The sequence below is a fragment of the Mustelus asterias genome, unplaced genomic scaffold (assembly GCF_964213995.1).
Source record: "Mustelus asterias unplaced genomic scaffold, sMusAst1.hap1.1 HAP1_SCAFFOLD_50, whole genome shotgun sequence".
NCBI classification, from domain to species: domain Eukaryota; kingdom Metazoa; phylum Chordata; class Chondrichthyes; order Carcharhiniformes; family Triakidae; genus Mustelus; species Mustelus asterias.
This window is the reverse complement of record NW_027590123.1, coordinates 581,728-607,077: the sequence shown is the minus strand read 5'-3', so window position 1 is coordinate 607,077 and position 25,350 is coordinate 581,728.

Sequence of the window (25,350 nt, the reverse complement as noted above, 5' to 3'; positions counted from 1 at the left end):
TCTGTGGGAGGCAAGGGATGAGATTGCAGAGCCTTTGGCGTTGATCTTTGGGTCCTCGCTGTCCACGGGGATGGTGCCAGAGGACTGGAGAATGGCGAATGTTGTTCCTCTGTTTAAGAAAGGGAATAGAAATGACCCTGGTAATTATAGACCGGTTAGTCTTACTTCGGTGGTTGGTAAATTGATGGAAAGGGTCCTTAGGGATGGGATTTACGACCATTTAGAAAGATGCGGATTAATCCGAGATAGTCAGCACGGATTCGTGAAGGGCAAGTCGTGCCTCACAAATTTGATAGAATTTTTTGAGGAGGTAACTAAGTGTGTTGATGAAGGTAGGGCAGTTGATGTCATATACATGGATTTTAGTAAGGCGTTTGATAAGGTCCCCCATGGTCGGCTTATGATGAAAGTGAGGAGGTGTGGGATAGAGGGAAAGTTGGCCGATTGGATAGGTAACTGGCTGTCTGACCGAAGACAGAGGGTGGTGGTCGATGGAAAATTTTCGGATTGGAGGCAGGTTGCTAGCGGTGTGCCGCAGGGATCAGTGCTTGTTCCTCTGCTCTTTGTGATTTTTATTAATGACTTAGAGGAGGGGGCTGAAGGGTGGATCAGTAAATTTGCTGATGACACCAAGATTGGTGGAGTAGTGGATGAGGTGGAGGGCTGTTGTAGGCTGCAAAGAGACATAGATAGGATGCAAAGCTGGGCTGAAAAATGGCAAATGGAGTTTAACCCTGATAAATGTGAGGTGATTCATTTTGGTAGGACAAATTTAAATGTGGATTACAGGGTCAAAGGTAGGGTTCTGAAGACTGTGCAGGAACAGAGAGATCTTGGGGTCCATATCCACAGATCTCTAAAGGTTGCCACTCAAGTGGATAGAGCTGTGAAGAAGGCCTATAGTGTGTTAGCTTTTATTAACAGGGGGTTGGAGTTTAAGAGCCGTGGGGTTATGCTGCAACTGTACAGGACCTTGGTGAGACCACATTTGGAATATTGTGTGCAGTTCTAGTCACCTCACTATAAGAAGGATGTGGAAGCGCTGGAAAGAGTGCAGAGGAGATTTACCAGGATGCTGCCTGGTTTGGAGGGTAGGTCATATGAGGAAAGGTTGAGGGAGCTAGGGCTGTTCTCTCTGGAGCGGAGGAGGCTGAGGGGAGACTTAATAGAGGTGTATAAAATGATGAAGGGGATAGATAGAGTGAACGTTCAAAGACTATTTCCTCGGGTGGATGGAGCTATTACAAGGGGGCATAACTATAGGGTTCGTGGTGGGAGATACAGGACGGATATCAGAGGTAGGTTCTTTACGCAGGGAGTGGTTGGGGTGTGGAATGGACTGCCTGCAGTGATAGTGGAGTCAGACACTTTAGAAACATTTAAGCGGTTATTGGATAGGCACATGGAGCACACGAGGATGATAGGGAGTGGGATAGCTTGATCTTGGTTTCAAATAAAGCTCGGCACAACATCGTGGGCCGAAGGGCCTGTTCTGTGCTGTACTGTTCTATGTTCTATGTTCTATCTATGTTCTTTCGCGTTTCTTTACCACTTTCTATCCCTTTATTTGCCCCCTATTTTATGTTGTTTGAATCCCTTCCCGCACCCCTCGCTTTGCCACACGTTCTCCTCAGCTTGGCTGTTCATTTTTTCCTCGGTAGGCCGGATCATGAGCAGAGGCATCGGTCACAGACAGAGGACATGTTGCATTTCACCCCACTGTGACCTGTGCTTAGGCATAGAGTAGTACAGCGAAGTAGAGGCAGCTCGTCCCATCAACTGTACAACGACAATGACTACCACGAGCATCGCGCTAATCCCACTTTCAAGCACTTGTCCCAGATCCTTGAATGTTATGATTTTCAAGTGTTCATCCAGATGCTTCTTAAAGTTTGTAAGTTTTCCGGCCTCCATGACCTTCCCAGGCAGTGTACTGCATATTTCCACCGACATCTGAGTGAAAACAAAATGACCTGCTGAATTTCCTGTCCCTTAACTTAAAACTGTGCCCCTTCGTGATTAATCCCTCCACCAAGGGGAAGAGGTGCTTTCTGTTCACCCTGCCCATGAAACTTATAAACCACAATCAGCCCCCCGCACTCCCTCAGCATACTCTGTTCAAACAAAAACAATCCAACTCTATCCACTCCCTCTTGCCTGGCGCTTCCGTGCCAGGGAATATCTTGGTGAATCTGCTCTATTCCCTTGTTAGTGCAATCACATCCTTCCTATAGTGAGCTGACTCGAACTGCACAGAGTACTCCAGCTGTGGCCTAACAAACGCTCTGTATTACTCCAATGTTAATTCATTGCCCTTATATTCGATGCAACGACTGATAAAAACAAGTGTCCCATATGCCTGCTTAACTATCCTATTCAACTGCTCTGCCACCTTCAGGGATTTGTTTATGTATCCCTAATTCACAAGTTCCTCTGAGCTTCCTAATGTCCTGCTATTCATTCAGTAGTAGCCTGCGTTGTTATTTCTTCCAAACTGCATCACCTCGCACTTATCAGGTTTACGCGCCATCTGCCATTGTTCCTTCCATCTGACCAACAAAACGAGATCTTCATTTAACATAGGGCTTTCGTCTTCAATATTAACCACTCTAACAATCGTAGTGCCAGCTGCAAACTTGCTTATAATTCCCCTCAAATTATCATCTATACTATTTATGTATGTAAATAAACAAAAAGGTTGGCAGCACTGATCCATATAGTAGGCCACTGTGCACTAACCTCCATTCATTCGAACAGCCTTCTACCACTACCTTATATGTCCTATTATGAAGGCATTTTCAGATCCATCTCCGCCCAGTTTCCCTGAATTCCAAGTGCTCCTATATTTTCAATCAGTCTCCCTTGTGGAACCTTCTCAATGGCTTTGCTAAAAACAAAAGAAAGTACATTAACTGCACTTCCCCCAGTCGCAGGAGAAGGAAGTTAAAAGGTTCAAATTGAAAGTGGCAAATTTTGATATGCCTATCGTCTGTGCGTCATGTGATTGTTCCTCAGACGTTTTTTGTTAATGTTACACCTTTAACTTTTCCAGCTCTGATACAATTTCATCCAGCTGGAAGATTAACCTTGTTTCTCCCTTCACAGACTCTGTGAGTCGTGTTTTCATTAAATGAAGAAGTAAACAAAAAGCTATTCACTCCATGACTGGGAATTGAACCTGGGGCCATTGTGTCGAATTCTGATCATTGTACCCTCAGGGAAGCTGACACGAGACGTTGGCAATAAGATGATCATCTCTGTACCCATTGCTTTAATTCAAAAACTTTCACTAAAGACATCGTCACAATGTGGAATGATGGGAAGCGTACATGGCAGGATTTGAACTTGATTTTGAAAATCTGAATCCATCACCTTAATCTCTGGAACCAAAAGAGAAAACGCTGGAAAATCTCAGCAGGTCTGGTAGCATCTGCAAGGAGAGAAAAGAGCTGAAGTTTCGAGTCCAGATGACTCTTGGTCGAATATTCCAGGATCCGCAGTAATTTGCTTTTGTCCAGCCCTTAACCCCTCGGCCGGGAACACAGCCTCACTGCTTGAAATACTGTTGTTTATATCGGCAGTCAGTCATTTAGCCTGTGTTCCCGTGTGTGCTCTGTATAGGAGCAACTCCACTGTTTCCACACACGCTCCTTTACCCGAACAACCGTTTCATTGGTACTGTCCCTCCACGCTGTTCCTGCCAAAAACGACAGTGCCCACACTCCTGCATTCAATATGAGCTGTTTGCCTTAAGCAGCAAGGGGCAAAGCGCACAACAATTCTCACAATGGTTGGATTTGAAGCCATGCTCTGCAGAGGCTGGAGCATTAAACCCAGCACTGTAGACCACGCGGCCACGCTAAACTGCATGGCAATTGTTATTTACTGGTATTGTTACTGAACTACATGAGAAGCAACTGAGCTGGGAAAGGTCATCAGGAGGCTTGAGCATGCTCCTTCACTGAATCCGGTAATCCTGAAATGTGTAACAAACATAAATCATCCCCAGTCAGAAACACCATGAGCTGCAGTTAAGGGCCGGCGCCATTTAAACTGTCCTTAACCTCGTCTGTTTCCCAATCTCCTGCCAGAAATAAAAATAAAACTTCCTGTTGAATTTGATCAGGGTCTTCACTTCAAAAAGGACGGGGCACGAGGAGAAATTGAGATTTCTCTGTTCTTGCAGGAAATTTTTGATATTTGTTTTCACAGTTTGGACGAGAGCAATAAATCTTCATTTTCTGACCTGCAATCAAAACAGCAGTGAAAGTGTCAAACTCTAACCAGCAGAAAAGATTCTTACAGCGTGTTTGACAATGTGATGCATCCACACTCTGTCTGTTATTTCATCATCATCCATGATTGAATGTGTTTAGACAATGACAACAAATGCTCCACTGCAGTTTTCACGTTTTGTTCCCACGGTGCGAAACTGGACAAAAATGTTTTCAAATATTGGTAATTACAGATTAAGATAATTTTCAAAATGTTACAATTCAGTGTCAGTGTAAACGGTAAAATCTGACCAATTATCATGCAGATTTTACCTGGCTTCACCACCTCTATGCTCAGCGTTTTTTAACCTATCACTGGTTGAAGTCTCACAACCATCAGGTTAAAGTCCAACATTATTTGGAATCACCAGCTTTGTGAGCGCTGCCCCTTTGAGCTCTTGATTCCAAACAAACCTGCTGGACTTGAAGCTGGTGTTGTTCGACTTCTTAATGTGCCCACCCCAGTCCAACGCCAGCAGCTCCACCTCATGACAATCTATCACTGTTCTTCTCTTTCTGTGTTTGTGCCTGACCTGTTGCACATGTGACATTTCCAGCTCTGAAGTAAACTTGCAAACTTCACTCTGCTGATTCTGCTGATCTGCTTTACATCAGAGAGTAAATCAGATTACTTTTAATCGTTTGCTGAGAGCAATGTACCGTCATTGACTGAGTGGGAATTGAAAGCAAACATAACCGGGCGGGACTGCACACGAACCATTGGATTGCAAGGGTAACGGGTGAACTGTGTTTTTCAAACTGACGTACCCAACGGGACGGTGGTATAGTGATTGGCACTACTACCTCAATGCGAGGGACAAGCGTTCGATTCCTGGCTTGGACCACTGTCTGTGTGGAATCTGCACATTCTCCCTCTGTTTGTGTAGGTTTCCTGCTAGTGCTCTAGTTTCTTCCCAGAGTCCAAAGATGCGCACGGTAGATGGATTGGCTATGCTACTTCCTCCGCAGTTTACCTAAACAGGCAGCCTCGTGTTGTGACCAGCGGATTTTCACAGCAACTTCATTGAAATGTCAATGTAAGCCTACTTGTAACACGAATAAATAAACTTTAAAAACACTTCTCTTTGTTTATTATTTTCATCTCAGATCAATTTCAACAGCGGAAGAATTTCCTTCAGAATATACTGTTTAGATGGGACATAAATGGCTCCTTCAGTCAATGACAACACCCATAGTGTTTCTGGGACATGAAATCGACAGTGAGGTGAAATAGTCTCACAAGGTGCTGAAGTGATAGAAGTCTATGAAAGTCTCAAGGAAACTAATAGAGTAAACGTAGACCAACTGCTTCATCTCTGGTGCAATCTAGAACAATAATTCACAGGCTTCGGTTGAGAGGCGGTAGATTTAAACCTGAAATGAGGAGGAGGTACTTCTAGAGAGTGCTGAATCTCTGGAACTCACTGCCCAATAACATGGTGAGTTCTGAAGGGTTGAATGGTTTCAAAAGGAGATAGATATATTTCTGATTGTAAAAAATGTTTTAAGGGAAATGAGGAACAGATGGGGAAGTGGATTTAAGATCAGGCAGAGATCAGCCATGACCTGATTGAATGATGGAGCAGGCTCGAAGGGCTGAATTTGCCTCCTTGAGCTCCTGATTCCCATCTTTCGATATTACTGTGTGGAACTATCACATCTCAAGGCCCACCAACCTCATCAATGTGGCTCCAGTGTAATCTATGTACAGTACATCCACCGGTTCCCCTTTATCCACAGCACACGTGAGTCCTGGGAAGAACTTCGGAATGGCGTCATTCTGTGGTGTAATCACTGTTTCCCTCATCAAATCTCTCCTGACTTCCACCCTGCCAGATGTTATGTTTCCTCCCTCCTGCATACCACTTGTTCGAAACTTTCGACATTTTTAAGCATTCTTGTTTTCAATGAAAGGACATCGAGATAAAAGATGAGCTTTGTTTCTCTGTGCACACACGCTGTCTGACTTTCTGAGCTTTTCCAACATTTCACCTTTCACTGTACATGTATGATTAGCGTTGGATGACAATTAAAATATAATTGGGTGGCAGGTGCTTTCAGTGATGACTCGTTTGTCTAGGGGTATGATTCTCGCTTTGGGTGCTAAAATCCACAAACTTGCGAGAGGTCCTGGGTTTAAATCGCAGATGAGCCCGTATTTTGCTGCTATTTCGTATTGGGCAATATCCTGGCTTTGTAAATTTATTTTCCTTGCACACGGCGGGATTGCTTCACATGGGCTTTGGTTTGAGAACTTGAGCACAATCTAAAACCATAGCAGACTCACAAGTAAATCATGACATTTTCAATAGGTGACTATGCTTGCGGACATGAATTCAGGGAACCCATGCATTCAGACGATCTCCCACGTTGCCAGACGCTTGGGAGGAAATTGCCCTTGGGGGGAAATCTCCCTTCCAGAGATATCTGAATCATCGACAGCCACAGGTAAGGTCCCTGAAGATTGGAGGGTGGCAAATGTCGTGCTTTTGTTTTAAAAAGGCTGCAGGGAAAAGCCTGGGAACTATAAGCCGGTGAGCCTCACATCTGGAATGGGTAAGTTATGAGAAGGTAGTCTGAGAGACAGGAGCTACAGGCATTTAGAGAGGGATTAGGGACAGTCAGCATGGTTTTGTGAGTGGAAAACCATGTTTCAAAAATTTGATTGAATTTTTTGAAGGGATAACCAAGAACGTACATGAGGGCAGTGCAGATAATGTTGTCGACATGGACTTTAGCAAAGCTTTGACAAGGTACCACATGGTAGGTTGTTGCATAAGTTTAAACCTCATGGGATCCAAGGTGAGGTATTCAAATGGATACAAAATTGGCTTGATGACAGAAGCCAGCGGGTGGTTATAGACGGTTGTTTTTCAAACTGGGGGCTTGTGACCAGCGGTGTGCCTCAGGGGTTGGTGCTGGTTCCATTGTTATTTGTCATTTATATTAATGATTTGGATGAGAATACAAGGGACATGGTTGGTAAATTTGCAGATGACACCGAGATTGGTGGCATAGTGGACAGTGAAGAAGGTTATCTCGGATTGCAATGGGACCTTGATTAATTGGGCCAATGGGCTGACGAATGGCAGATGGAGTTTATTTCAGATAAATGCGATTAGATGCGTTTTGGTAGATCGAGCCAGGACAGGACTTGCGCAGTTAATGGTGGGGCGTTGGTGAGAATTATAGAAAAAAGGGATCTCGGGGTACAGCTCATAGCTCCTTGAAAGTGGAGTCACAGGTGGACAGAATGGTGAAGGAGGCATTCAGCATGCTTGGTTTCATTGGTCAGAACATTGAATAAAGGAGTTGGGACGTCTCGTTGAAGATGTACAAGACATTGGTAAGGCCTCACTTGGAATACCTTATCATAGAAAGGATATTATTAAACTAGAAGGAGTGCGGAAAAGATTTACTTGGATGCTGACAGAACTTGATATTTTGAGTTATAAGGAGAGGCTGGATAGACTGGGACTTTTTTCACTCGAGCGTAGGAGACTGAGGGGTGACCTTATAGAGGTCTATAAAATAATGAGGGGCATAGATCAGCTGGATAGTCAATATCTTTTCCCAAAGGTAGGGGAGTCTAAAACTAGAGGGCATAGGTTTAAGGTAAGAGGGGAGAGATGCATCAATTCTTTTACACAGAAGATGGTGAGTGTCTGGACCAAGTTGCCAGTGGTACCAGTAGAGGCGGGGACAAGTTTGTACTTTATAAAGTGTTTAGAGTAAGGATAGGTTAAAATGCTAGAAGTTGGACCGTGCTGAAGCCATCCGATTGAATGCCTCATTTAGCAGACTATGGTCTTCGAAATTTGAGATTGGACACGCACGTGCGGAAGATACAGTGTGACAAGCATCTGGGGGAGTTAATGATACAGTGTAGACCTTATTTTGCGTGGCAGCTGCCACATAATTTCAGAGCACAATGTGCCTGATCACATTCAGCCTACTGGTTTGGATAACTGTACATTTATCGTGCATATGGACTCGGAATGATAACCCTGTTTCGTGCTCGAACGTTTCTGTCAGAACTGCTGTGTTCATGTAGCGTTTTCTGTTTCTGTTTCAGATTTTCAGCACCTGCAGTATTTTAATTTTATTAGGAAAGTGGCGTCGAGTTTTTTGTTTTCATGTATTTACGTGTCCATTCCTCTATTCTCTGTTTGTAAACCCAGAAACGTGGGCGTGGGGCAGTGCCTCCTGAGCAGAAGACAAAGTGTGAGGGCAGAAGTTAATTCAATTTCAGTGCATCTGCACCATCTAGGGCTACATAATTGTCATGCAGGATATTGGTATCCCTTCATTAAACTGCTAAATCAATAGCAGGTAATGGTCGGACTCTCTGTCTGAACGTGGGTGTAGAGTAACTCCGGGGCTCTCGGAGCTTCCTAGAAAATGCCTGACGTGAGTCAGTTCAAACAATGGATTGGGAATAATTAATGACAGGTTAAACAGCATATGAATTATTATTTCAATTAATGCACATAGACTAAGAACATTTATTTCTCATGTGGACCGGGAAGGATATCCGGTGGGTCACATAGTCAGGAAGGTCAAAAGTTGATTTTGATCTGAAATTAACGTTGGTTTATAGTGAATTGATTAATGAAACAAAAGCAAAAAATTGTGGATGCTGGAATCTGAAACAAAAACAGAAAAATGCCAAAACATTTCAGCAGGTATCTTAGCATCTGTGGGGAGAGAATAGAGCCAACTTTTCGATTTTCGAGTTGCATGTCCCTTCCTCAGAGACTCGTAGCGTTGGCTGTATTCTGCCCCCACAGATGCTGTCAGACCTGCTGAGATTTTCCAGCATTTTCTGATTAATTAAACAATTTGCCAATTAGTGTCAGGGGATACTTCACCCCATTCTTTATCTCATTTCTAAATTGACTCTGGGTCCCTGCATAAATAAAGGGATTGATGCAGGAACTCAGAAGCTGAAGCATAGTTCCACTTTCATCCAAAATAAATATTGAGTTACTGGAATCAGAACCTGAAGAATAAGTAAGATTCGCAAGTCGTACAGAGAGAATTGTTACAAAAAGTAATAAGTACAACAGAATGAAACTCCCCGAGATACAAAAGAGTAAAACAATGGACTTCCTCCGTTTCTTCATCTCTGGGTCACTTTGATTCTCTCCACTGCTCTGGGCCCGGAGTCTCCTGCGGGCTCGATTGGCCGCTAAAATGTGTCTGACGGTCAGAGCATTGAGCAGTAAGATCAGAATAAATGGGAGACAAGGGGTTAAAATGACTAGAATCCAGTCAAATGCCGCCCATATTGGTGACGTATAAAATACAGATTTTCCACTCCAAAGCCAAGGAATACCGTTGAGGATAAACAAAGGCTCATATGCAAAGTACCAAGGGCTGTTTACAACACAACTCAGAACACAAACAATGCCTATTACCGTCGCTGCCGTTTCCTTGCTGCAGTATTTTGTTTTCAATTTCTGGCAACAAATAGCGATGAATCGATCAAAGGTAAAAGCGACTGTTGTCCAAACAGAACAATCTCTGACTCCATAAATGATCACAAAGCTGAGACTACAGACCGGAGTGATGGAGAGGAAGCTGAATGGGAAATAGATACGGGAAATCCTGTTTAATATCACAGCTGTAATAATGACCAGGAAATCTGTCACCGCCATAGATATCAAATAGTAAGTGATAAATCCAGAGAGACCACATCTTCCACGGGCTAGGATGACAATCACTGCCAAGTTTGCTGTGTTGTAAACAAAATAAACTGTGAATAAGGGGCGTAGAAAGACAATGAAAGATCAAATGCTTAAAAGATTGAATGACTAAAAAGCCAATGTTAAGAGAAACCAGAATTGGCAATCCTAGTTGATGACCTTTCTTTTCCACTGGAGAAGAATCCTTCCTAAATTGCAACATTTCCCCAATATGGTACTGAACTGTGAGGAAAACTTCCTGGATATTTATCGCGCTACTTGATGACTCAGCGACAAGAAATACAGTCAGTTGGTACCTTGTTCAACGTGTAGAGAAGAGAGAAAACATGGCCAAGTCATTGTCAAATCCAACGACCACTAACATTAAAACAATTTGGCTGAAATGCAGGATATGAAATTGAATGTCCAGGGATGTCAAGTGCCTCATCGGGCGAGAAGAAAAATGGAATATAAAGGCAAAGTACTGCGGATGCTGGAATCTGAAACAAGAAAAATAAATGCTGGAGGAACTCAGCAAGCCGGACAGCATCTGTGGAGAGAGAATGGAGTGAATACTTCGAGTCTAGATGACGCTTCATCAGAGTCGGGGAACTTATTTCACTCAAAATATGAGAACGTGGTTGGAATTGAAAATGATCCTGGAATCCACATTGATAATTAATTGAAACAATTGAAAGCAAATGTTTCGCGGTAGCAGATACAACAAAATCTACCTGCAAAGCTTAAGCCATGATTTAGTTAATAGAACTTCAATGTCTGAGTCATATGGTTGTGGGTTCAAGATCTATTCCAGGACTTTTGGACAAATGGAGGTTTGAAGTGTCAGTGATTTCATCTTCTGACTAAGTACAATAAGTTGAGTCCCTGTCTAAATAAGACACGGAAACAAAATTAACACCAACTTCACTTCACGTTGCCCAAAAAACAAATTAAACATGCAAGTCAGGTAAGAGTGTGATCATTCACTAACAGTTTTAAAAACATAACAGAGCTCTTTTAACAGTGAGATAATCTCCCCACAGTCACAGTGGCAAATCACAACATAACTTACTTTAAACGGTTATATTGGTTTCAAAGTGCAGCCACAGTGAGGGCATCAACAATCAAATGAAATAGCAATTGCAACATGAGTTGGGGACAGTATGTAGGGGAACATGTAAGCTTGAAGTGATGAAGTTGTAGTGATCAAGGCAAATAGTATATTGTTAAAGAGGAGAAATTATATAAGCAATGTGCAGTCACCATGCCAGTAAGAGAAAGAAAGAACGCATTGCTATGAAAGTTTCAATTCATAAAAAGTCTCAGATCGTTATTTCTACATGCAAATGTTTCCTTGAAATAATAGACATTTCCAGTATTGCTGCCTCCATGTGATAACTTTGCCATTATCATTTGGTAGCTTGCTGCTCAGCTCCCACAATATTAGATCTCCTTGGGTTTCCAAGGATTTCATCTGGTCTTCTCTCTTCTCCACACGTTCAATGAAAGCATGCAGACTTATTTCCTGCAATGGCGGAAAATATATACTTGCCATGAGGAGTAATTATTTCAGGGAAAGAGAAAAACGTAGATAGATAAAATGAAGCACTTCAACTGTCAAACTGCAGAAAGTGTAGCTCCATTATACTGGAGAAATCACAGCAAGTAAAACGAAGATTTTCAACATAATTGAGAGAAATTGTCCAAGGATATCGGTACAATAGTTAAGCTTGAGGGTTAAATATGAATGGCAAGAGGAATAAGCAGTGATTCCCATAATGAATAACTAATCAGTAAACCTTACCAGGAATTCCGATAGCAGCAAGGGCAGGATAGTAAATGGCAAACAGCAGACCTTTCGGTGATGAGTGCATTTCGATCAAAATCTCCAAATGTGTTCTCCACTGCACTCAGAGATTGTGACATTTATTCTTGACGTCTGACTCCAGGGAGATAATTAAAACATCTTTTTTTTTACATGAATTGCATTATTTCAACAAACACACTGGCGAAGATGCTGTGCATCACGTGTTTAAATTTTGATATTTTTCTCATGGGCACTGATGCACAGAGAAACACTCAGAATGCATATTATGCTCCCAGTTAAATTATTCCATCAAAATAATGAGAATTTAAACAGTGGACGGCTTGAATAGTGAAACTGGGCATTGTGCAAAAGCAATGAATGGGATTAATCTATCAATGCTGAGTTACTAAAGTAATGTAAAGTTTAAGGTTTTTTTGTCACAAGTAAGGCTTGCATTAACATTGCAATGAAGTTATGCGAATTATCTGCGCCATTTATAAATGAACAGTGATATTCAAATGAAAACACTGACAATTGCTCCCTGCTGTTCAGTGTTCAGTCCATATGATCACGAGGCAGGTTCATCCTGGTGGAAAATCTCTGAGACGGCGAAATCACTTTAATACATTTGTCTATGCATTCATTGTGGAAATAGACTGATCAGCACACTTGCACACCATAAGCCAGATTCTGCTAGAGCGTTTAAATTAAATACTGTCTGGTCCATTTCAGCATAGTTGCATTCGTTGTGTACATGTTCAGATAAGCACACTTACGCTCAGAATAGACAGATTCAATCTAACAAGTTTGAGTACAGCAGCAAGAACAGAGAAAATGGGGAAAAAAACTCAGCACTTCTGCCAGCATTTTTCAGGAGAGAAACACGGTTATTCTTTTGACTCTTGACACTTCGTCAGGAGTAACTCGAAAACGTTACTGTGTTTCACCCCTGATGCTGGCCATGAGGTGGAGATGCCGGTGTTGGACTGTGATGGATACGATAGCAGACCACACGAGCCCAGGTTGGAGTCCAACATGTTCATTTGAAATCACAATCTTTTGGAGTGCTGCTCCTTCAGCGTTTCGAAAGCTTGTAATTACAAATCAACCTGTTGGACTACAACCTGATTTCGTTTGAGCTCTCATCTAACAGATAGTGACAGACCTGCTGAGTTCTTCCAGCTTCCTCTAGTCTTGTTTCAGATTCCAGTATCCACTATATTTTTCTTATTTTTGGTTGGAACCCGGGTGGGCCAGGTCCACATCAACATGCATGAATTTGTGTAAACATGTCGAACACACTGAAGTCATTTTCAGCACTGATCCATCGAACTCCTGCCCAAGGTGGTGATAGTCAGAAAGAACGATTTAGTTCAGCATGTTTAATATCAGAGTAGACCAATCCACTTGAACAAACGGGAAATTGCCCAGAATTCTGGACTTCCTCATTTGGATGGGCAGGACAAGTTCATGATAGTACATTCAGTTCAGTTCGGTCCAGCAAAGTTACTTTCAGAGTATACAGGTTCAGATCAGCATTGCTAGTCACACAATCTCTGTGCCCCGCCATCAGCCGCCAGGGCTTTTTGAGGGCTCTTGTTGAATTGAATGAAGACACATCTCTCACCAGACTGTATCACCCGACTGAACGGGCTTCCGTAATGAACAGGATATTTAACTCCACTCGTTTCTTTCAAATGAAAGTGATTGCTTTGTACAGAGGCAGCGGTTCCAGCTGTGTTTGATTTTTCTGGGAAAATGAATCTTTGATGCCCCAGTCCTACCCAGGGTGCTACATTCACCTCTTCACCCAACATATAGATGGCGGTATCCGTGTCGATTCCTGCTCACTGACTAGAACTTACTTCTTTCCAATTTAAACTCTGCACTTCCGATGGTTTTCATTTGCTCCATATTGATTATTTCTATTCCTTTATTTTACTTTGATGTGTACATATCTGAGGATAATCTCTTGCCCAATATAGATTATAAACTCATTAATTCAAACAGTGGTCTCGAGCATAATGTACACCCTCCTTTACTACAAGGGCTCCATTCAATTCTTCATAATTTTCCCCATTTATTTTGCACCTGCTCAATTAGTTCAATAATACAGATTGGCGGTTTCGATATTTATTTTGGTAATCTGCACCCCTCTGTTGTTGACAGCACAATGGCAGTTAACGTCACCAGAATGCTACTCTCACCTCATTGTCCCTCCCAAAAACAGGATAGAGTTCCACTTTTCCTCACCATGCAAGCACCAAACCACAATCATTGGATCATCTTCTGCATTCCAGGCAGACCAGTGTGACACCGCAACCAAGCTTATCTAACTGTTCTCTTCATTGCCATTTTCAGCATCCAAGGCATAAACAAACATGAGCTTAAGATGAAGCAGTGATTTCCTGTAATGCCTTTCCAATGGATATTTTGTTCTTGGATCATGGTATAGTCCACTCTGCACGTTGGAGATGAGGCATTGAAAAAAAGAAACATAGAAAATGGAAGTAGAAGGCCGTTCAGCCCTTCGACTCTGGTCAGGAATTCATTTTGATCATGTTGGCCTCAACTACTCTCTGTGGTAGCGACTTCCACGGATTCACCTGTCTCGAGGCAAGACATTTCTCAGGCTCAAATCAACTCAGTCGTAAATGATTTACCCCTCATCCTCAAACTATGACAGTTAGTTCTGTACTCCCCCACCATTGGGAAAATTCTTTCTGAATCTACCCTGGCTAATCCTGTTAGATTTACTGAATATTTTGCAGTATACCTCGAATCAATCCACAAGTGTGAACCTGAGGTTCTGATCATTTGTCACTTTCTCTTGCTATTTGGCTCCAATTTTACTTCTCTGTGTTCGGCATCCTGCAATGATCCATATAAACTCGAAATGAGCTGGAAGAATTACACCTCGTTTTTTTTTTCGTTTAAACATTTTGCGAATGTCTTGACTGAATAAGAAGTTTAAAAAAATAACCATTGGCTCCTTCTCTTTCCTTTTCTTCTTTTTATCTCCTTTGATTGCTTTTTGATATATGTTGGTGACAATTCCGGGATTAATATTGACATATTACCAGACATCTGTGTTGCATCTTCATTGTTCCAGTCTCACATTATTTTGTTTTTCACCATCACCACTTCAGACATGTATTTTTTCCAGCTTTCTAATTAATCACAAACATACGCTTCTGTACTTGCAGCACTTCAATAAAACACCACTCCTCCACGCCACCCTATACACAAAAACAAAGATAAACACACACAAATGAACACATGGGCGCACAGACAGGCACACACACACATACGCACACACACGCACGTGCGCACACACGCACACACACACGCGCATAAAACATAGAACATTACAGCGCAGTACAGGCCCTTTGGCCCTCGATGTTGCACCGACCAGTGGAACCAATCTAAAGCCCTCTAATCTACACTATTCCAATATCATCCATATGTTTATCCAATAACCATTTGAATGCTCTGAATGTTGACGAGTCCACTACTGCTGCAGGCAGGGCATTCCACGCCCTTACTACTCTCTGAGTAAAGAACCTACCTCTAACATCTGTCCTATATCTCTCACCCCTCAATTTAAAGCTATGTCCCCTCGTGCTAGCCATCACCATCCGAGGAAAAAGGCTTTCACTATCCACCCTATCTAATCCTCTGATCATCTTGTATGCCTCTATTAAGTCACCTCTTAACCTTCTTCTCTCTAACGAAAGCAACCTCAAGCCCCTCAGCCTTTCCTCATAAGATTTTCCCACCATACCAGGCAACATCCTGGTAAATCTCCTCTGCACCCTTTCCAACACTTCCACATCTTTCCTATAATATGGCGACCAGAACTGTACACAATACTCCAAATGCGGCCGCACCAGAGTTTTGTACAGCTGCAGCATGACCTCCTGGCTCCGAAACTCAATCCCTCTACCAATAAAAGCTAACACACCGTACGCCTTCTTAACAACCCTATCAACCTGGGTGCCAACTTTCAGGGATCTATGCACATGGACACCCAGATCCCTTTGTTCATCGACACTACCAAGTATCTTACCATTCGCCCAGTACTCTGTATTCCTGTTACTCCTTCCAAAGTGAATCACCTCACACTTTTCCACATTAAACTCAATTTGCTACCTCTCAGCCCAGCTCTGCAGCTTACCTATGTCCCTCTGTAACCTGCCACTTCCCTCCGCACTGTCTGCAACTCCACCGACTTTAGTGTCATCCACAAATTTACTAATCCATCCTGCCACGCCCTCATCCAGGTCATTAATAAAAAGACAAACAGCAGTGGCCCCAAAACAGATCCTTGCGGTACAGCACTAGTAACTGAACTCCAGGATGAATGTTTCCCATCAACCACCACCCTCTGTTTTGTTACAGCTAGCCAATTCCTGATCCAAACCACTAAATCACCCTCAATCCTATGTGTCCGTATTTTCTGCAAAAGCTTACCATGGGGAACCTTATCAAACGCTTTGCTGAAATCCATATACACCACATCAACTGCTTTACCCTCATCCACCTCTTTGGTCACCTTCTCAAAGAACTCAATAAGGTTTGTGAGGCACGACCTATCCTTCACAAAACCATGCTGACTATCCCACACACACACACACACACAAAATACACATTAGCAAGGACAAACATACACATAAGCACATGCAGACGCCCACATAAACACAGGCACCTCTAAATGCACACAAACACGTTCATGCACACAATAACACACGCACCCATGCATTGATAATGATACAAACACAGCTAAAGACACACAGAGGAACACACACACACATGACTTTGCACACAAATGCACAAGCAATCACATGGGCACACACGTAAAGACACGCACACAAACACACATATACACCAACAAATAAACCCACACAAATACACGGATTCATTAACGCACACGCAACCACACATAATCAAACATTAAACAAACAAAAACACACATACACTCACAAGAAAAAAACACATAGAAACACACACAAAACACATGCACGGCAAAACGCACGCATACACATATACACGTTCACAAATATATGCAGAAAAATAAGCACACGTACACACATAAATTTACACACAACCATGCACTCAGACACTACGCTTTCTTAAATACTGTCCCATTACCATCGTACAAGGTCACAAGACACAAGGTTAAAATCCAGCAGGTTTATCTGAAAAATCACGAGCTTTCGAAGCGCTGCTCCTTCATCAGTTGAGTGATGAAGGAGCAGCGCTCCAAAAGCACTTGATTCCAGGTAAACCTGTTGGACTTTAACCTGGTGTTGTGAGACTTCTTACTGTGCGAACCCGAGTCCAATGCAAGCATCTCCACATCATAAATACTCAGCATTTCTCGTTTGGATGTAATGTTACCCTATTGCAACATACACTGGAAGCGTGTTTCTCTTCACAGAGACTGCCTGATATATTGAGTATTTCCATTCTATTTATTTTCATTCTATTCATCACGGACACACTCAGCGTGGAAATGCCCCGTTTAGTGTCATTTCAGGGTGCACAGATCCAGTTCTGCACAGTAACTTTCAGTATGGGGCAGTCGAATTTAGTTTCCTTCAACATGAACATGTCAGCCCCGAAATGGGAAATGTGCAACCTGTTCACTCCTTGTGTGGCAAGATGCATTTCAGCATGCCTGAGCTCAGTGCTTCATGTCTAAACTCAGTGCAATGATATTCACTGAAGATAGGGTCCAATTGAGCATGATTGCATTAATTGCTACAACTCCAGTTCCTCATTGCTCGACGTTGTGAACATGTTTCAATGCAGCCGGTTACACTTACTGATGATCGGGAAAGCAGATCAATTTTCAGTTTGCAGAGCCAAATCAGGCAAATTATTTTCAATTGGGTCAATTCAAATGATGCATAATTGTTCTCATTATATGGCGATCCACTTCAGTTCTGCTTCATTGACGGTGTACAAGTCCTATTCTGTAGGATTACCTTCAATGTGGACGGGTAAAATCCAGCAATACACTTTTTACAGAGTCCCAGTTTTCACGATGTGGATGTTATTTGTTCAAAATGGTTGGTTGCAAAGTAAGTTGCTCAGTGTGCCTGCCTTCGATGGAGCGTGGGCCAGTTGAGTCCAGCTGTAATCAGTGTGGATTGCTGCCTGTCTGTGTGGTGATGATCGGTCCAACCATACCAACTTTTTCGGAATTATTCAGAGAGCATTTGTTCATTTGTGCACAGATATGTTCCGTGCAGGCTGCTCCTATGCGAACCTGTTGTATTTATCGCGTACAGGCCAAGATCAGCATTGTTACTGTCATTGTGCACCAACCTAATTTGGTAAGGGTTAGTTCGCACATGTCTCATTCAGAACGGTTGAATTCAGTGCACATAGGTTCAGTTCTGCAGCATGTCTTTCAGTGAGATCTGTTCTCGCTCAGAAGGCTCTTATCTATGTTTGAAACCACTATGAAATTAATAGCGGCAGATTCGGAAAATCATAATCAAATCAAGAAGAATTAGCATGGCTTTATCTAAGTGAAATTGTATCTGAATAATTAATTAGATTTACTCGAGGATGTCTCAACCAAAGTGGATAGAAGGAAACCAGTAGATGTGTTGCATTTGGACTTCCAAAAGGTAATCGACGAAGTCCCTCACAAATGTTTAAGACATAGGTAAGAGCCCATGGTGCTGGTGGTAGCATATTTGCATTGATAGCAGATTGGTTAATGAGTAGCAAACATTTAGTGGAAATAAAGGGTTTTTTGAGGTTGGCAACCTGTAGCCAGTGGGATTCCACAGGGATCAGTCCTGGGAACACGTCTGTTCACAATATATATTTGTGACTTGGAGGAAATAAGCGAAAGTACATTTGCCACTTTCGCAGACGACATAAGGATAGATGGGAAGACAAGTTGCGTGTGTGAAACACACAATTTACAAAGATATACTGATAGATTAAGTAAGTGGGAAAAATGTTGGCAAATGGAGTATAATGTAGGGAAATGTGAAGTTATTCATTTTGGAAGGGGGAGCACATGAATAAAATATTATTTAATAGGGAAAAATGCAAAAAACTGCTCCAGCAAGGGACCTGCGGGTGCTTGTGCGTGAAAACCGGAAAGTTAGCACATAGATCCAGCAAGTAATCAGAAAGGCGAATTGATTGTTGGCTCTTATTGAAAATGGGTTGGAGTAAAAGAACAGGGGAGCATCGCTGCAACTGTACAAGATGCTGGTGAGACAATAGTTCGAGGACTGTGAGCAGCTTGAGACCCCTTATTTAAAGAAATATGCTATTTGTTCAGAGAATGTTCACGAGGATGATCCCTAGTACGTTGGGATTGTCTGATGAGGAACGGTTAAATTTGGGTCTCTACTCATTGGAATTTAGAAGATTAAGAGGTGATTTCATGAAAATATAGAAGGCTCTGAAGGGATGTGACAGGGTAAATATTGAGAGGATGTTTTCGTTCACACGAGTGCCTCGCATGAAAGGGCATAGTCCCAGAATAATTGGGGCAGGGGGGAGGGGATGGGTATGGGGTGGCAAGGTGATATAAGACTGAGGTGAGGAAGATTTTTTTCTCTGTTCTTCGTCTTTGGAACTCCTATCCACGTCGAGCTGTGGGGGTAGAGTCCTTGTGTATATTTAAGGCTCAGCTCGTAGATTTTAATCAGTGAGGGTATCAAGTGTTATGAGGAAAGGACAGCAAGATTGACTTGGAGATTATTGGATCAGCCATCATCCTATTGAATGGCGGTGCAGACTCGAGTGGTCGAGTGGCCGGTTAATGTTCCTACTTCTTACGATCCTAAGGTCCAGTTTCATACTGTTGTATTGAATCATAATCCTATCCAGAGGAGTACATTACATTCAAGAACTTTGCAGCAGGCAATCAAAATCACCAACACAAGGGAGTCAGGCACCTCCCACTGACATTTTGTGACATTGAAGCCGTTGAGTGCCCCCACCGACAAGATTCTGGGGAGGGTGAGTGATGGGTGAGGTTGCGCAATCAACATAATTGGGGAACCGCGCCAATGACATAATTTCTATCTCGCAGTGCAGACTAGATACAATGTACTTACAGCCAGTTCTTTTTACTATTAACTTCCCAAACCTTTGCCACAATCTGCAAGGTACAAGCCAGTGGTGTGCTGGGATATTCATTCTTATTGGGGTCAGCACCAACAAAACGCAATAAACGAGATAAAACAAACCACCCAGTATGTTAAAAGTCCAGTCCCTGCACGAGGGGACATCCTGGCTGCAGATGTGCCATCTACCAGATGTGAATCAGTACATCACCATGCATTCCGCCTGACTGTCATTTCGTAGCTCGCACTTCTGCCGACGAGGTAAAGACTGCTCTTTCCAGGAAGTGACATTAACTGCAATATCAATATTGATGGATAGTGAAGCAGAGTGCGCAAGAATCTGGACGCCACATCCAACCTTCTGATGTAAACAGCAAAAGACGCCAAGCTGCATAATGTTGTTAGCCACCCTGCAGATGGAATTCCGTAGTCGATCAAAGAGCTAAGGCTTCTCCACGATAGAGAAACATAGAAAGTAGCAGCAGTAGGAGGCTGTTAGGCCATCCGAACCTGCTCCGCCATTCATTTTGATCATGGATGGTCATCAAATTCAATATCCTCATTCCCTCTTCTCCTATATCTCTTGATATCTTTAGCCCGAAGAGCTATATCTAATTCCAGCTTGAAATTTAAAAAAAACATTTTGGGTCTGAACGACTTTCTGTTGAAGTGAATAGCATACAATCGCCATTCTCTGAATGAAGAAATTTATCCTTACCTCTGTCCTAAAAGGTTTATCCCTTATCCTCAAACTATAACATCCAATTCTGGACACAGCACCATCGGGAACATTCTTTCTGAATCTAATCTGCCGGTCCTGCTGGAAAGTTATAAATTTAAATAAATGGCAGAGTCATCAGGAGTATAGAAACACAGAGGGACCGAGGTGTGCAAGTCCACAAATCCTTGAAGGTGGCAACACAGGTGGAGAAGGTGGTGAAGAAGGCATATGGTATGCTTGCCTTTATAGGATGGGGTATAGAGTATAAAAACTGGAGTCTGATGATGCAGCTGTATAGAATGCTGGTTAGGCCACATTTGGAGTACTGCATCCAGTTCTGGTCACCGCACTACCAGAAGGACGTGGAGGCATTGGAGAGAGTGCAGAGAAGGTTTACCAGGATGTTGCCTGGTATGGAGGGTCTTAGCTATGAGGAGAGATTGGGTAGACTGGGGTTGTTCTCCTTGGAAAGACGGAGAATGAGGGGAGATCTAATAGAGGTATACAAGATTATGAAGGGTATAGATAGGGTGAACAGTGGGATGCTTTTTCCCAGGTCGGAGGTGACGATCACGAGGGGTCACGGGCTCAAGCTGAGAGGGGCGAAGTATAACTCAGACATCAGAGGGATTTTTTTTACACAGAGGGTGGTGGGGGCCTGGAATGCGCTGCCAAGTAGGGTGGTGGAGGCAGGCACGCTGACATCGTTTAAGACTTACCTGGATAGTCACATGAGCAGCCTGGGAATGGAGGGATACAAACGATTGGTCTAGTTGGACCAAGGAGCGGCACAGGCTTGAAGGGCCGAAGGGCCTGTTTCCTGTGCTGTACTGTTCTTTGTTCTTTGTTTGTTCTTTGTATGAGATCCTATTTCACTATTCAAAACTCCAGCAAATATAATCCAAACCGACGAAATATCTCCGCATGTCCCAAGAATCAGCTTGGCAAATCTTCCTCTCTGATAAGGACGGCCTTCCTCAGATACTGACACCAAATCTGCACACAATTTTCCAGTGTGGCCTCACCAATGCCTTATAAAATTGTAGTAAAACATCGCTTTCCCGAGACTCAAATCCTCCCCCTCTGAGGGCTAACATATCATTTGTCTTCTTTACAGCCTGCTGCACCTGTGCGCTTACATTCAGCGACTGATGCGTGAGGACACCATGATCTCGCTGACTGTCCACGTATTTCAATTCGACAAATAAGAAAACCTGCTTATTTGTCAAGTTTTACTCCTTTGCCTTCAATTCTCCAGAATTAACATAGTGCAGTGTTGTGATTCTACAACAGCTGGGCATTTTATATATGAGAGCAATGTGCAGCCATGTACCAATGGCCTGCACTTTGCATGTATAGGGGACAAACACGATTTTGTTTCAATAGCCTTCCTATTTTTGCTACTGAAGTGGATGAACTCACATTTATCCACATTACAATGCATGCCATGCATATGGCCACTCACGTAGTCTGTTCAAATCATGCTGAAGCAGCTCTGCCTCGTCCTCACAGATCACCCACCCACCCAACTTGACATCACCTGCAAATTCGGAAAGAATGCACCTCTTTAACATATAATGAGTGCAGTTGGGGGTCTTTGCACACATCCTGGCTGAACCCCACTAGCCACTGCTTTCTAATCGGAAAAAAACCCATTTATGACAACTACGTGCTTCCTGTCTGCTAATCAGCTTTCTAGCCATCTTCAGAAACTGCACACAATCACATGTGCTTTAAATTTACATAGTTGTCCACGATATGACACCTTGTCGAAAACCTTCCGAAAGTCTAAGTAAATCATAACTACCTCTTCTCCTTGGTCAACTATATTACTTACATTCTCAAAGATTTCCAATGGTTTCGTCAAGCATGAATTTCCTTTTCTAACTGTCTGCTCAATTTGTCTGACTTTTTCACTGCTGTGCAAATGCAGTGCTGTGAAATTCTTGAAAATGGACTCTCGCAACTTCCCCAGTAAGAACAGTTGGATCACTGGACTACAGTTCCCTGTGTTATCTGCACCTCTTTTTTTCGAATGGCTCAGGGTGCTCGGTGTCTTCCCACAGAGCAAAGGTGTGCTGTCTGGGTTGATTGGCCATAGTGTCTGGGGGACGTGCAGAGTAAATGCGTGTGTTTATGAGGATAGGGTCTGGGCAGGTTTGTTGTCAGTGCAGGCTCAATGGGCTTAATGGCCTCTTTCTGAACTGTAGGGATTCTATTATTCTCTGAAACCTGCTTATTTGTCAAGTTTTACTCCTTTGCCTTCAATTCTCCAGAAGTAACGCAGTGCAATGATGCGATTCTACAACAGCTAGACATTTTATATTTGGCAGCAATATGCGGCCACGTATGCATGTATCGGGGACAAACACACCCAGATTTCCTCTGAGGTTTGAGGCTGCTGCTACGGAGGATCCTGCTTCCACCTGTTGCCACGAGGAAGAACAACTGATCACTTAATACTGAAAATAAAAAGGTTCTTGTGTTCATATTGCTGCTTGCCCCTGATGAAGATTGTAAATAATATGTGAATTAGCCCACGGAATATAAAACATTCTTACTGTTCCTTCTCAATCAATCGCTCATACACATCCCAAAGACCAGTTAGCAATGTTCGATAATTATATATCATTGTGATTGTTGATACCCATACTGGTCATATGGAGACAGGAATCAAACTCCCTCATGTACTGACATTTTTATATTGTTTCATATTCATTTGTGGGATGTGGGAACTCTTGCTGGGCCAACATTAAGTGTGCATTCCGAATTGCCCTGTTGAATGTTCTGGTGAGCTATCTACTTAAAGCGTTGCCATTCCTTTACTGCAGGTACACCTACAATGGCGTTAAAGAGGGTGTTCAAGGATTTTGAACAAGCGACTGTGAAGGAACCGTGACAAATTTCCAAGTCAGAGTGGCGAGTGACCTGGAGTGGAACATCCACGAGCTGCTGGCATCTTTATATTTCTGCTGCTCTGTCCTTCTAGATGGCAGCGATAGGTTTGGAAGGTGCTGTCAAAGGAACCTCCATGTGTTCCTGTAGTGAATCTGGCAGATGGTATACACTGCTGCCACCCTTTGTCTGTGCCAGAAGGAGGGGTTTTAGCAGAATGTCAGCCAATCAAGCAGGCTGCTATTTTCTCGGATAATGTCGAGCTGTTTGAGTTGTTTGAGCTGCACTCATCCAGTCATGTGGACAATATTACATTACACACCTGATTTTGGTTTTTAGCTGGTAGACATGCTCAGTGGCGAATTAACTACCACCGGACCCCTCGGCTGAGCTTTAGCAAGGCCTCCTGACCTTGCCCCCTGCCCCACCCTTCGTTGAATAGAATAAAGTGACGTTAAGTGACGTTAGATAACTTATATCGTTGTACTATGTATAATGTACTACATGTATACTATCATAACGTTATATGAATCAATTACAGCCCTTTTATTCATTTACTTTTCATTTTCTTTACATTTATACTTTTAAAAACTTCCGTGTTTTTTGGTTTACAAAAGTGTCGATAACAGCATGTAAATCAGCAGATCGAAGCATGTCTGATTCAATGTGCATGAGTGCCAGATGACTAAGTTTCTCATCGCTCATTGTTGAGTGCAAATAGATTTTGATCCTCTTCAGTGCCGAAAATGAACGCTCACCTGAAGAGTTAGTGATTTTATTTGCTCTCGGGCCCCCCTCCCTTCCGGGCCGCCTGGCTTAAGCCTACTCACATGTTTTGTGGAGTCAGGAAGTGTGTTAGTCACCCCAACATGCCTAACCTCTGACCTGTTTTTGTAGTCACGGTAGTAATTGTCTCGTCAGATAAAGTTTCTGGTCATTGGTAACCCCCGGATTTGGATATTTCGGGGCTTATCAATGGTAATATCACTGAATGGGGTGATTTTAAAAAAAAATTCTCTTGCTGGAGATAGTGCTGTCCAGATTGTCAGCGTTTTTCTGCCAAACTGTTGTCCACAGACAGATGTGACATTCTGGCGTGACCACTCTGTTTGTCCTCATGCTGTAATAATTGGATATTCTACATGCAGAGTGTAAATTTACTGAGTGTGATTAATTTAATTTAATTCACATACGTGGTAAACAAGGTAGTTTGACTTTACTTTCAACTGGACATTTTTACTCTGATTGTAACCTTGCTTCAGTGAATCTGTTCAAATGTTGAAATGACAGTGCCCACGTTGAATATAACACAATGGCCCGGCCATTTCACTGCATGCAATCATGAACTGGACTGTGCACACTGAATGCAACTGCACTTAACCGGGTCGGTGCAACATCCAGATGCATCTGTTGTGCTAAAGTAGTTGCGGAGTCTCAGAGAGCATGGGGATGGCGTAGGAGATTATTAGTAATCACACTGTTGTTTTAATTATCAGGACTGAGAATTTGGCTGCATTTTCCTTCTACAATTTCTGCTTCTCCGTGTGGACAGCAATGAATTGCGTTATATTGGCCTATCCCAAAGATCAATGCCAATATTATCATTCTGATGAAGCAATGAAGCAACATTCATTCTCTTGCCTCTTGAGAGAAGATTCAGATTCTATGAATGAAAATCCAACCCATCAAAACAAAAGCAGAAGTGCAGCTGTTGCAATAATCTGTTTGTTCTAATAAATTTGCTTAAGGTGAAAGAACAATCGAATTTTCTCCCCGGAGAATATCACTTATAAATATGACATTATTTTCAGTGTAGTGCAGACTGCGATCAGAGCTTTTGATAGAAATGCACGTAATACCA